The sequence below is a fragment of the Panthera tigris genome, chromosome A1 (assembly GCF_018350195.1).
Source record: "Panthera tigris isolate Pti1 chromosome A1, P.tigris_Pti1_mat1.1, whole genome shotgun sequence".
NCBI classification, from domain to species: domain Eukaryota; kingdom Metazoa; phylum Chordata; class Mammalia; order Carnivora; family Felidae; genus Panthera; species Panthera tigris.
The window spans coordinates 6,185,513-6,200,134 of NC_056660.1; positions in this window are offsets into that span (position 1 = coordinate 6,185,513).

Consider the following 14,622-nt stretch of genomic DNA (forward strand, 5'->3'; position numbering starts at 1 on the left):
GCCATGACAATTTGGTTCAAGAGTTCCAGGGGTATTGTGGGCTAGGAAGTGGTGGAACCGATACCTTACAGATAAGTGAGAACGCAACACCCTTAGACGGCTGGATTGACATCCTGTTTCTTCCATTTCCTTAGCTTTACAAACACCTAGAAATAATGTAAAACGCCCAGCACGGTATCAGGAACTTTGTAGGTGAACACCAGACGGAAGCTATTGATGACGCTGGGAGTTGGCCGCCCGTTGAAGCAGGAAGGGTGTGTGTACAGAAGAATATGTGAGTGGGAGAGCTATTGAAAACGTCTGAAGTCTTGAGTCACAAACTACAAATTGTTGTGAGTGGCAGTTGTGACCGTCTGTTGATCTACAAAGAAAATCTGCGAGTCCCTGCTTGAGGAGTGGGACCAGGTGGGCAGAAGCAGGACAGGCCACCAAACTGGGAGACACTTGGTGTGCCACGGTTTTCTCCTGAGATGATGTGGCTCCGGGAATTAACTCTAGAAGTTTCCATGAGGTTGACAGTAATGAAAAGCATGTGAACAACCACGCAAGGAAGGCAGGGCCAATGCACAGCAGAAAAGTCCTGGCAGTGGAAGCTTGGGAGGCAGTCCTGGTCAAAGCGAAAGGTTGGGGGACCGAGGGGAGCAAATGTAAATCAATAAGAGGGTCCCCAACAGGCTGGGACGGCTCCTGCTCATATGGGACACAATACATATGTGTTCAATGACAGGCTAACTGGCTAGGTGGATGGCGTCCTTGAAGCTAAAGAGAGAGAGGGCAGAGGATCACAAGAGGCAGAGTGTATGTCTGAAAAAGCTCCATTGTTTCCTTCTGCCCTGGTTACTATTATTATTATTTTATTTATTTATTTATTTATTTATTTATTTATTTATTTATTTTGTTTCCTCATCTCCCTACTTGTCCAAGGACAGTCTCAGATATCCCCAAACCTGGTTAAAGCCCCAACGGTCCCGGACAAAGGCCTTACACAAGGCTTTAACACATGATAATCATCGTGCCGTTTTCAATTTCCCTTTCTCTGGTCATCCTCACTGCTGTTTCTCTAGAGAGGCTCCCCTACTCTGACTCTCCTCACAACAGTCAGTCCTAGGGAGACTTGTGCCAACAGATTCACTCCAGCATAAGCCATTAGATCGTGTCGTGTCCACGCTCAAAACTTTCCCAGGGCCCAGCACTGTGTATGAGTTAGAACCCCAGCCACTTGGCTGGGCTGTGTTTCGTCCCCGCACAACTGCCCGCGCCCCGGCTTTCTTCCAGGAACACTCCACCCCTGCCTGTGTACCTATGCATTTCCCTTGCCTGCAAAGTCCTGGGTCCACCCAGCCTCCAGCCTTGAGGTGCTGATCTGTGTGTCCCTGCTCATCCCTACTCACCCCTCCCCTTTTCCTTTCTGGACTTCATTCGTCCACTCTCTTCCTTGGGCGATTTTTCCGCCGATTCCAACTAGATAATACACCGCTTGAAGGTAAGGACTGCATTTTACCTTCCCTTCTCCACAGTACCTAGCATCGTCTGATTAATAGAAAACTATATTGGCATGCATGAGATAGCTAAAGCACGCGTGAATTTACGAAGCCGTTTCAAATACATTTTAGTAGTTAATGTGAAGGCAAGCTACCTTTCCAAAGGCCATATAAAAATAGCCTTTTAAAATCAGAATTCCTGTCTGAGTAATAAGTTGAATCAAATTTTCGGATTAAAAAACAAAAAAGATGGGATACGGGTTTTTCATTTCTTCTGCTAGTTGTTTCCAGGCAACCTTGAACTTGTCAAATAAAAAAGTCTAAGCAGAAGACTGAGATGTATGACCTTACTTTGAGAAGCCTGCTCTGGTCAGGCTAAGCGCGCTATTCAGCATTACAAGCAGGCATTCTTTAGAGACCAACGTCTTTTCTCACGTTCGGTCTTCTCAGGTGATTTCAGGAAGAAAACGTGGTGTAGTGGGAGAACATAGTATTTGGGCTTACTTACTCTGAATCCTTTGAAGCCAGGCTTTATTGCTGTGAGCTTGGGGAAAAAATCATCTAAAATCTTTGAGCTTTGATGTCTTTGTCTCTGAAATGTGTCTAACCGCCCAACCTGCCTCCCTCCTCATGACATCACGTGTACCACGTGACTGAACGGTAAACAAGCTGCCTTTTGCGATCATCATCATTGTCGTCATCATCCGTGAAGCTCCCCTCATCAGCTGTCCCTGCCAGGGCCTGCACACATGTGGCTGTGGCCAGTTCCCAAGGTGCGGCCCCCTACCCCACTGCTCCCCACCCCAGGGCCACCTTCGCGCGGCCGGAATTAGAACTGGCTCGGCTCTACCTTCTTGACTTCCACGTCCTTAATCCTTGGCCAGCGAGGGCTGACTCGAACTCACACCCACTTTGGCCCTTGGCCGCTGGCTTCCGGTCTTTTCCAGCCACTGGGCCCAATCTGGGGTGACACAGTTCCAGCCTGATCTGGGGGGTCAGTCAAAGAGAGGCCTTTGCCACTTGTTCTGAACTGGGTTGGAGTTCTGATCACCCCTCAGCTCTGCATTTGGCATCTTGCCTTTCCTTATTCACGCGGGGAAGGAGCAATTATTGTCCCTGTGAAAATGGCAAGGCCTCCGTTCCCCTTCTCTGTTCTCAGGCAGCGCCAGATAGGGAGAGAGGAAATAAAAAAAGCCACGGGGAACCGCTGAGGCTGTTAACTTCTCCAAACCTCTTTGGTCTTCAGAGACTCATGCTGAAGATCCCCAGGAGAGAACTTCCAAATGAAAAGAGGTAACTGGATTTATTCAAAAGCTACTTCCTCCTTGCAGGATGGAAGGAGCCTTCTGTCTCAACACAAAATACGCCATTTCAGAAGAAAGCTCTTTTTTTTTTTCTTCTATTATGGCAAAATACAATGTTCCTTTGTCAGGAATGGGTAAACCTCAGAAGACGTAGTTCTTCCCTCCACAGACGTGAGGACTGACTTCTATATTTTCTATTTTAAGACGGATTCAAATCCCTCATACATGATTTAAGAGCAGCAGTGGAGAACGATTCTTTTGAGGAGAGATTTTTCCAATGGCATTCTACGCCCTCACGTCCGGCGCCCAAGGCTGGACTGGACCTCACCTACTGGTTATGGCTGGGACATCGTTATTCTGGAATGGCAAGCTATCATGAAACATCATTATTCTTCCTCCTGACCCCAGGAAGCTAATGAGACAGGCCCAATTATTAAGCCATATGGCAAAGAGATATTTGGGTAAACAAATTTGTATTTCAATAAAATTTAACAGCCCCGTAAGATATAATAATTAAAATGTAAATGACAGTAGGTGCACTGGCTTAAAGCTGACTTCGTAACTTACCAGATGGCATATTGGAGGTGATTTGTGTTTCATGAGCGGAGGTTTTTAGGCAGGTGATATTTTCAGTATTCTCCCTGTCCATTTTGTCTCTTTGGGTGATATTTCTAATTCGTTGTATCACCCCCTGCGATCAGCTTTATTTTATGGAATTGCTTAGGGCAGGCATTGAGTAGTACAGTATATTGAAGGGTTTTCTCGGTTTTGTTTTCTTTGTTTTAATTTTCTCCTTTGCCCTTGGGGGATGAGTGGGGAAGAGGGCAGGAAAATGAGAAGAACAGGAGGTGAGGTTACCAGCGAATTCCCTCTTGCCTGGACTCCCTTTCCCCCCATCAGTCTAAGCCTCCATCGACTACGTGAACATCATCTCCTCTCCGCCTCCTTCAGATGCACACGCAGTAGCCTGCAGCCTCCCTTCGGGCAGTCTTTTTCTGAAAGTGGCACTAACCAGCAGGGAGATGTTAGAAGATCTAGATTCTAATTAAGGTCGCCTCTGATTGCGCTAGACAAGTCCCTGCTGCTTGGAAAACATGCTGAAAAACCTCAGATTAAGAGGGTTGTGGAGGATGGCACAGATCAGGGGCAGGGGCTCGCGTGAGCCCTCTTTCTGCGAACATTATCTAAAATGGGGCTGTAGAGGGCATACGATAAAAATGTCAATAGTCTCCTCCATCGGAAGAGCGGGAGCTAGGGTTTACCTTCCCATAGCTGGGGGCAGGCAGAGTCTGGTGACGGTCTGGAACGCCCTCCCCTCTTCCCCTCAGCGGCCACACTGCTGGCCAGAGTTAGGGTCATGAAACTTGGCATCGTGAGTGTGCACTTTGTGTCTGAAATCGTTCTGGTTAATGTGGAGAGACAGGCCAGACTGGTGATCAGAGTAGGTCATCCGATAAGTGTTGGATTAAATTAAATGAATATGTGAATGAATGGTTGTTTAAATGAATGAATGCCTGGTCCCTGCCCTGTTGGGGCTTAACATCTAAAGGAGGGGTCCAGACCAACATACAAGAAGCACGAAGCTCACAATCTCATCCTCTTGGACCTGCTCCCTAACCGGAGTTAACCAGTGGGGAGAGGGGGTGTGTCTGCTTTTCCATCGGGGTTACCAGGAGGGCCTGGGCGAACACGGTGGCTTCCTTTTCATTAGTGGAAACCTAGAAGCCCAGCAAAGTTAAATGGCTCCTCTTGGGCCACTGTCGTCCACGGGTAAACACCAGGTGAATATAACTGTTTGTCTACGAGGATAAATATGTCTGTATCGGAATTTATTTTTCAGCAACTTTAAATTTGAAAATATATTACTTCCCAGTATACAGAAAAGCTGCAAGGATAAGAAATGTACACAGAACACCCATACCTCCCTGCTTCACCTACTTTAAGTGTTATTGTTCCATTTGCTTTATTATCTGTACACAGTAATATATGTTTATATTACATTATATCATGTATCATATGAGTGAAAAACTATTTTTCTGAAGTATTTGAGGGTCAGGTACATACAGTTGATCCTTAAACAACATGAGTTTGAAATGTGTGTGTTCATTTACAGGAGGATTTTTTTCGATAAATACAGTACAGCACTGTAAATGTATTTTCTCTTCCTAATGATTTCCTTAGTAACATTTAGTTTTCTCTAGCTTACTTCATTATAAGATTACAGTATATAATAAGTATAACATACAAAACATGTTAATCAACGGTTTATGTTATCAGTAAGGCTTTCAGTCAATAGTAGGCCATATTAGTAGTTAAATTTGGGGGGAGCCAAAAGTTATATGTGAATTTTCAGCTCCTTGGGGAGTCAGCACCCCAACCCCTGTGTTGTTCTAGGGTCAACTGTATATTTGGCCTCTTAGTGTTTAAATACTTCAGTGTGGGGGCGCCTGGGTGGCTCGGTCGGTTGAGCGTCCGACTTCAGCTCAGGTCATGATCTCACGGTCCATGAGTTCGAGCCCCGCGTCGGGCTCTGTGCTGACAGCTCAGAGCCCGGAGCCTGTTTCGGATTCTGTGTCTCCCTCTCTCTCTGCTCCTCCCCTGTTCATGCTCTGTCTCTCTCTGTCTCAAAAATAAATAAACGTTAAAAAAAAAAATTAAAAAAAAATAAATACTTCAGTGTGTACGTCCTATGAATGAGACTAGGATCCCTACCCCGATCAGCATCTTTCACAGAACCTCTCCTCCATGTGGCTAATTGGGCTTCCTCATAGCATGGCAGGCTCAGGGAAGTTGGACTACTTTCATAGCTTTAAGAGGAAGCATTCTAAGCAGCAAAGGCAGAAGTTACAGATCTCCTGAGGACCAGCTCAGAAGTCACATGGCTTCACTGTCACTCATTCTATTGGTGCAGACAGGCCACAGGGTTGGTTGGATTCAAGGGCAGGGGAACCCAAACCCACCTGCGGTGGGAAAGAATTGTTGGCCATCTTGAATCCAGCACAACACCCACCATTTTCTTTTTCTTTTTTTTTAAATTTTATTTATTTATTTGTTTATTTTTTAATTTACATCCAAGTTAGTTAGCACATAGTGCAATAATGATTTCAAGAGTAGATTCCAGGGATTCATCACCTAGGTATAACACCCAGTGCTCATCCCAACAAGTGTCTTCCTTAATTCCCCTTACCCATTTAGCCCACCCGCCCCCCACCCACAACCCCTCCAGCAACCCTATTTGGTTGCTGTATGTTTTGTCCCCCTCCTTGTTTTTATATTCCTTTTTGCTTCCCTTCCCTTATGTTCATCTGTTTTGTATTTTAAATTCCACATATGAGTGAAGTCACACGATATTTGTCTTTCTCTGACTGACTAATTTCACTTAGCATAGTACCCTCTAGTTCCATCCACATTGTTGCAAATGACAAGATTTCATTCTTTTTGATTGCCAAGTAATGCTCCATTGTATGTATGTATGTATATATATATATATATATATATATGTATATGTATGTATATATATGTATTTATATGTATGTATGTGTATATATGTATGTGTGTGTGTGTATATATATATATATATATATATATATATATATATCTCACATCTTCTTTATCCATTCATCTGCCAATGGACATTTGAATGCCCACCATTTTCTATCTTGTGGTCTAGGCATTTATGTATGATTCTCTGTCTCCTGCTAAACTCTAAACAGCTAGAGCCTTGGTGGCAGCATTCCTATCTGTCTTATCTTAGCAACTTCTCCCATGGTACTCAGCTCACTGTCTTGCACATAGTAAGTGCTTAATATTTATGGAATAAATATTGATTGTAAACAGACTCCTCGATGGTTCAATCTCCTCACATTATTTCTGAGGACCCTGAAACCCTATGAAAGGCCCTTGATAGTCTCAAGGTCACAAAGCCCCATTGTGTTAATCTCCATGACAGTCCTGTGAATCAATGTTCCAGTAGGGAGGTGTGACTGGGGACTAAGGAGGGCTGCTACGGGTTGGTAGGAACTTGGTAGGGAAGAGACTGTTGGCTTTCTCATTTGGTTCCTGTGTTTTTGAGTAAAAATCCTGCTTTGAATGGTTAATTGGCTTACCTGGGTCATAATGTATCTGTAAAATAAACTGGAAATATCTTTTTTTCTATATCTACTGGCAGAGTAAGGATACTAGATTTAAAATACCATGGGAAAGACAGGGAGGACAGATGGGTAGATGGTTCCAGAAGTAGCGGTGGAGATGGTTGAAAGGATGTCCTGTCCACTTTGTCCCTCCTTGGTCTCTGTAACTGTGCTTAAGAATCCCTAACATGAGCATGGTCAGTGAACATGCCAGCAGTTAGCAAGTACTCGGGGTCCCTAAGCGGCTCTGCTCAGAGCTGAACAGGAGGGCTCAGCATTTTCCCTTCAGCACTAGCTTGGCCCTGTCCTCATGCATGCCCATGCCAAATCAGAACTAACGTCCATGGCATCTGTCTCACAGGCCGATTTGCTCAACTTCAACTTTGGTCCTCCACATTTTTGTTTTGACGTTTAAAAAATGGCCTCGTCAGTCGATATACCCTGATTTTTGTGACGGTTCTGAATGAATTCTAATGAGTTAGTGAATCTTTCTGGATCTGTATAGAGATGTAGGAAGATAAATTGCATCCGTCTTCCAGGAGAGTTACGAATTCAGCAGAATGTCAGGCTGGGAAGGTGGGAAGGGAAGCATCTCTGACAGCAGGGCTGTGGAGCAGGCAACACACGCTGGAAGACTGTGGGCTGTCGGATGAGGCAGACTGGACACAGGGGAAAGATAGAAATGGTCTGCACGTTCCAGACTCCTGGGAAACCACTTGCACCTATTAAAGAGGACTCTCCATCATTTTGGCCATGAAAGCAACATCTCACTTACCCGGCACTTGTTTAGATGGCCAGCTCCAATATCTGCGATGCCGCCATAACCTAGGAAGGAAGTTAGAACACCACTGAGGCGTTAAAAGAGATGTCTCGGAATTTGTGACAAAACTCCGTGAAGTTTTAGACAGGATCTCAACAAACTTGGTTATCTGCCGTCCAACTCACAGCTAGTAAGAAGCAACTTTGGGAAGAAGGCAAGAGGCTTCTAGAGGCAGACGTGAAAAGCAGAAGGAAATCACAACCTGATGGGGGAGGAGCCCTAAAAACAAGTGAAAATCCTCAACAAGTACAGCGTCCTGGGCCCAGCCTGGGAGGAGGCAGATAACTCTGTATTCTGAATTACCTGAGTTCCACGTTACAACCTGATGGAGAAATGAAGATAGATGGGGGCTGGTGGCATCCACAAGGGGTTAAGACATGCTCATTATATTGTCATTTATACCTACAGCTTAGAAATCTATCCCTCCAAAATGATTCGACATTTTTTAAGTTCTTACACTTAAAGGAATAGATTTTAGTTATCCGGAAAATGCATGAAGTAACTGTATTAGTCTGCTTGGGTGGCTGTCACAAATACCACAGGCTGGGGGCTTAGTTAGGCCACAGAGATTATTTTCCCACAGCCCGGGAGGCTGGCGGTCCGAGATCAAGAGGTCGGCAGGGTTGGTTTCTCCTGAGGCCTCTCTCCTTAGCTTGTAGAAGGTCCCATTCTCCCAGTGTCCTCACTTGGGCTCCTCGCCATGCACCTGCAAGTCTGGTGTCTCCTCCTCTTGTTATAAGGACACCAGTCATATCGGGTGAGGGTCCCGCCCTCATGACCTCATTTAACTTAATTACATCTTTCAAGGCCCCATCTCCAAATATGGTCACTTCCTGAAGTACTGGGGGTTAAGATTTCGATGTATGAATTCGGGGGGGACACAGTGCAGTCTGTAAGACCAATACAACTTTATTTCTTTATTAGTGCTTTATTTTGCATCAACACAACGAATTCAGCCTTGGGGGGCGGGGCGGGTGCAGAAATTAGCAGAGCTACTAGGTAATCTTCTTTTCTAGTTATTCTGAAGCCACTGACAAGAGGGTTGAGGACACAACTGTTTGTGTGCAGTTCTTTCGATCTTTTACCCTCTCTCTCTCTCTGTCTCACACACACACACACACACACACACCCCTAGGAGAGCAAGTCTTATTTATTCATTTTTCTTACAAATCTTTGAAAACCTCTCCCTTCTCCTGCCGCTGCTTTCTTTCAGACCCTTATCATTTTTTTCCCGAATTCCATTATCCGCCCTAGTCCCCCTTCCCACCGTCCCCCCGGCCAGGTGAGGAGGCGATTTCCCAAAACACAGATCTCATCACACCACTTTCTGCTTACATCCCTTCAGTAGTTCCCCTATTTGCTTCCAGGATTAAGTTCAAACTCTTCAGTGGCTTTACAAGGAGGCTGACCAAACCGATGCTATCAAGTGCTGATGAAGATGTGGAGGAACTGGAACTTTCCTACGTTGCCAGGAGCGAAGCAAAGTGATACAGCCACTTCGGGAGACAGTTTGGAAGTTTCGTGTAAACTAAACATGCACTTACCATATGACCCAGAAATCCCACTCCTACATAATTATCCCTAGAAAAATGAAAATCTACCTTCACACGAAAGCCAATATGCAAATGTTTACAGTGCCTTCGTTGATGATTGCCAGAACCTGAAACAACCCAAAAGTCCCTCAACTAAGGAATGAATAACAAGCTGTGGGACATCTATAAACTAGAATACTCCTTAGAGATAAAAATAAAACACACACATTCCTGATACAAGTAACAACATATATGACTTTCATATCCACTGTGCTCAGGAGTCAGATTCAAAAAGCTAAAGACTTGATGAACCCATTTCTTCACACTCTTGCAAAGGAACAAGGCACAGAAAGATCATTGATTGCCAAGAGCTGAGCTGGGGGAGGGGCTGATCATAAAGGGCACAGGACTTTGGTGGCTTGTGGAGCTGTGTCCGTATCTTGACTGTGGTGGTGGTTACACACCTGTATATATTGGTTCAAGTTCCCAGAACTGTATACTAAAAAGAATGACTTTTACCACATGTAAACAGTTCCTTAATTTAAAAAAATGAGAAAACAGGGGCGCCTGGGTGGTTCAGTCAGTTAAATGTTTGACTCTTGATCTCGGCTCAGGTCATGATCCACGGTTTGTGAAATCGATCCCTGAGTCGGGCTCTGCACTGACAGTGGGAAGCTTGCCTGGGATTCTCTCACCTTCTCTGTCTCTGCTTCTCTCTCTCTCTCTCTCTCAACATAAATAAATAAGCTTTAAAAAATCCTTAAAAAATGAGGAAACAAAAATACTGACCATATGTCCTGATTATCCTGGTACAGCTCAGATTTATGCCTATTGTCCCCGGGTAATTTAGTCCACCTTCCACCTTTTACTCTAAAAAAAAATGTCCCCAAACTATACAATCATCGTCTTAGCCCAGAATAAACCCAGAAAGTAGCCCCTGAAATCAGAATTTGTGGACAGACACTTTGTTTTGGAAAGTGATGCTAGGGAGTAGGACTGGAAACTGGGAAATGGTGAAGCAGGGAAAGGGGCAAGGCTAATACTCAGGGGGCCGCCCTTTGTGTAGTGGGGGCTTGTCTCCACAGGTTCTTACCCTGTGTGGTTTGGAAAAGAGGAGTGTTTCTACCCTGCTCTCCTCCTGGGTCGGTCAGGCACGGCCCACGGAGTGCTGGGTTCCAGGTTGCGCATCCTCGGGGCCACGTGGGTCAGTGTTGGCATCCTATTCAGCATCTGAGAAGCCCTGAGGAGGCGAGGGGAAGGTACAGGCAGAAGCCGAGATGTGGTTCTGTCGGGCTACACCCGAGGAAAGCCAATCACTGCAGCAGCGGCTGGCTTAAAGCATGGGCGGAGATGGCGTGAGGTGGGACACGAGAGGTGTCCGATTCAGGCATCCTACTTAGAAGGCCCTTTGGTGCTGGGTCCTGATTTCCTTTCTGACCTTACCTCCAGCTCGTCCTTCACGTGCTCGTGACCCAACCACCTGACCCTGGACATTTTGTGCTCTCCCTTGCCTCTCAGTCCCTAAGTTGTTCTTCTTTAGGGCTGCCACCGAAGGTTATATAGGTTGTATGTACAACCTATATAACTGCCCAAGGGCTGCTGGAACAGGGGACATATCGGGACTGTCATCCAACCCGACCTCCACTGTATCCTCAGCGGAGAGGTGCCCACAGAGCTGTATCTCCCCAACGACGGTACCTTTTCCTAACTTGCGCAAAGGCACCCTGTAGCCTGGAAGCAAGCCCGCTCCTCTTGGAATGTGTCCTCTGGTTTCCATAGTCTCATGTCTCCTGTCCCTCTCTGCTTGCCTACTGTTCATCCTCCAAACTCACCCTAGGAAACATCAGCCTTTCTTAATCCTCCTCCAACCCAGCCCTAAGCTATTAAATACCCCTTGTTATGGGTTGAATTGTTCCTCCCCAAACTCGTATGTTAAGACCCTCAGAAGGTGACTCTATTTGAAGATACGTCCCTTAACTAAGTGATTAAATTAAAATGGCGCCCCTGAGAGTGGGCTCTAATCCAATGTGACTGGTGTCCTTATAATAAGAGGAAGAGACACCAGACATGCAGGTGCATGGCAAGGAGCCCACGTGAGGACACTGGGAGAATGGGACCTTCTACAAGCTAAGGAGGGAGGCCTCAGGAGAAACCAACCCTGCCGACCTCTTGATCTCAGACCACCAGCTTCCCGGGCTGTGGAAAAAATAGATTTCTGTTGTCTAAGCCCCCAGCCTGTGCTGTTTGGTTATGGCCACCTGCGCTAATAGACCCCTGTTCTGTGCCCTCATAATACCTTGAGCATATGTCTTTTAGCTAGTATTCCAGAGTCTGCGAATCACTGGTGTCCCTGCTTCCTCCCCCAGCTGGATCATCGGCTCCTGGAGGGCGGTGTGATCTTGTTAGCATTCACTCCCTATCACCCAGGGCAGCGCCCGACATCAATATTTGTAGAATGAATGACTAGGCAGAAAAACCCTTATCTCATTTGGCATCCTGAGAAACTGTAGCCGCTGGTGCCATTAGAGGCTCAAATGAGAGAAGCAAATTTTATGAAAAATATATCCAGAAACGCCGCTTCATTCCATCAAATGTTTCCAATATAGATAATACAGTGTCACCAGCGGGAAATTATGGCTTCCCATTAGCTATGGGGTTGGCTTCTATCTGCGTTCCAAATTTAACTCCTATCACTCTTTCCCTTGATCACTGTGCTGGAGCAAAGATCAACATTTTGCTGCTTGCTCTATCTGCCTTTCTGCAGCCACCCCGGCCACCAATCACCACACACGTCCCGCACATGCTGGGTGGGATCCTGCGGCTGTCCGTGCTGCTCTTCTGGAAGGTTCCCCCACTTGGCCCTGACAGCCCTCCTTCCCCTCCTTGGTGCATCATGCCTCTCCTCTGCTCCAGGGATTCTCCCATTTCTGCTTCAGACTAGATCAAACACTTCTTTTGCATGCTGTCTTATACCTGGGAGTACAACTTACCATATCATTTACCACAGCACATCACAGGTACCCATTTCCACGGTTGTCTTCCTGATATACCAGAAATTCCTTGAAAGCAAGGACCTTATCCCTTTCATTAAACACACACACACACACACACACACACACGACTTTATCCTTGGTGCCTGGCAAAATGCCTGATATATAAGTTACTCAACACGTGATAGTTGTTATGATCATTTCTAATAAAATAGTAGTAAATCATGGGAAGGACAGTGAGGTATCATATAACGTCAGTATGAATTATTTATAAACTAAATATTTTTTCTTTTCAGGTTCATTTCTTTTCCTTCTGCTAATTTCTTTTGAGCATAAGTTGTTTTCTAACTGCTGGTCTCCAAGATTGGTGAGAAAAAAAATGGAAGAAAAGACAATGAAAGTTTAAGAGGATGAGGGGAAACAGACACACACACACACACACACACACCACAAGTATAATTGAGGACAAGGATTTTACATACTTAAATACCCTAACTGCAGCATGGATTCCCTTAGTGCCCTAAAGTGAAGTGTACATAGTCCTTAGTCTCTGAAACTAGAGATGCAAAACATATCTCTTTCAACAAGGGGCTGAACAGATTAATTAATGCTTACAAAGCTCTTTAAAAATGAAAATACGCACACAAATCCTTATTAGTATTAGTTATGCTCTATATAATAAGCCTTAGATGTGAAATTTATGTAATAAATCAGGTAACATGGCTCAAAAATAGAAAAAGCATGTACAAAATACACACTGGGTATCCACATTAATCATATAATCAACAACTCCTAAACCCTCGTTCCTGACTGAGCTATCAAGAATATAATACGAACTTGAATCCTTTGTGTGCTTTCCAACGTGGTTATTGGCACAGTGTTACGTTTTGTGATGTAGATTTTAGCACACTTCTAGAAGATTTCCCTTTTTTTATATTAGATACATTAGAAAGACCTCATTCTGATGTGTTTTTTTTCTGGTGTTGGAAAAAATTGACAGCACTAAGAAAATTCATATATTTTCTTTTATAAGACTTGAAATGCTGGGTTTTGCCATAATGCGTCTATTGTCGAGGAGACAACTGGGCCATTATAATGATAACAATTTCTTCTGTCACTTTTCTTCAGTTTGGGTGAAAGTCCTTAAGCTCTTTCTAAGAAAGAGCTACTTTTCACTTCTCTGAAACAGGGAGATCCTTATAGGTGATAACACTCCTACTTTATGGTAATTGCATATTTAATGTCTGCCTTCTCCCCCAGATGGTAGCTTCACAAAGCCAGGAACTATGCCTGCCTTCTCATGTGATATTTGGCACACAGCAGGTGTTCAGTATACATTCAGTATACATCTGAAGTGGAGGGGCTAGGTGTGGAGAAAGGGAGAATGAATATTAATGATACTGATACTATCTATGAGAGAGAGAAAGGCAGATGTAGGAAGGGAGGGGCTGGTGGAGAACACACATTTTAGAAAACTAGAGAAAAAGGTTTTGAGATTGAACAGAAGGTCCCAATTTGCTAAGGTGATAAATGTGAGTTCGAACTACTCAGTTATGTACATATGGTTTTGCTAATATTTAAACCTTATGATCTGAGGAAAAAAGAGAATAGCATGATTATCTTTGAAATTGTTTGCCCTAAAGGGTAGGTATATGGCTCATGATAAGTCAGGTAGAACTCGCAGATGTCTGGAATTCACAGTCCTGCTCATTTGGGGGTGCCAACAGCGCCTTGGTGGTATGTTTTTTTTTAAAATATAATTTATTGTCAAGTTAGCTAACATACAGTGTATACAGTGTGCTCTTGGCTTCGGGGGTAGATTCCCATGATTCATCGCTTACATGCAACTTGGTGGTATTTTGCACGTAAGTTGTATCTCGGTAAGGTATGTGGGCTGACTCTTGACGTTATCATCGGCTATCATTTATGGAGCCCTTACTCTGTCTGGTTGGACTCAGCATTTCACATTGTTTATCTCCAATTCTCACTACTGTGCGTCAGAGACATCCTTAGAGACATTTTACGGAATAAGGAAACTGAAGCCCAAATTCCAAACAGCTGTTAAGAGGCCGAGTGTGGATTTAAATTCGTTTTACTCTAATGATCCTTTTCCTACATTGTGCTATGTTGGGGGAAAGACTGCTTTTTGGACTTAAGCATGTGACTTGAACATGTTGTTTAACTTTAATGAGCGTCCATTTCCTCATGTGGAAGATGGAGGTCTGAAAATAATCTTCAGGCCCATTTTGCACTAAAATTCTACAAATAGAGGGAGGTAAGGCACTCCCTGCTGTGTTTGGAGCTGTCCATGGTCCTGACAAGACAGACCCAATAATGCCATAATCACTTTAGGAATAAGTCCAAG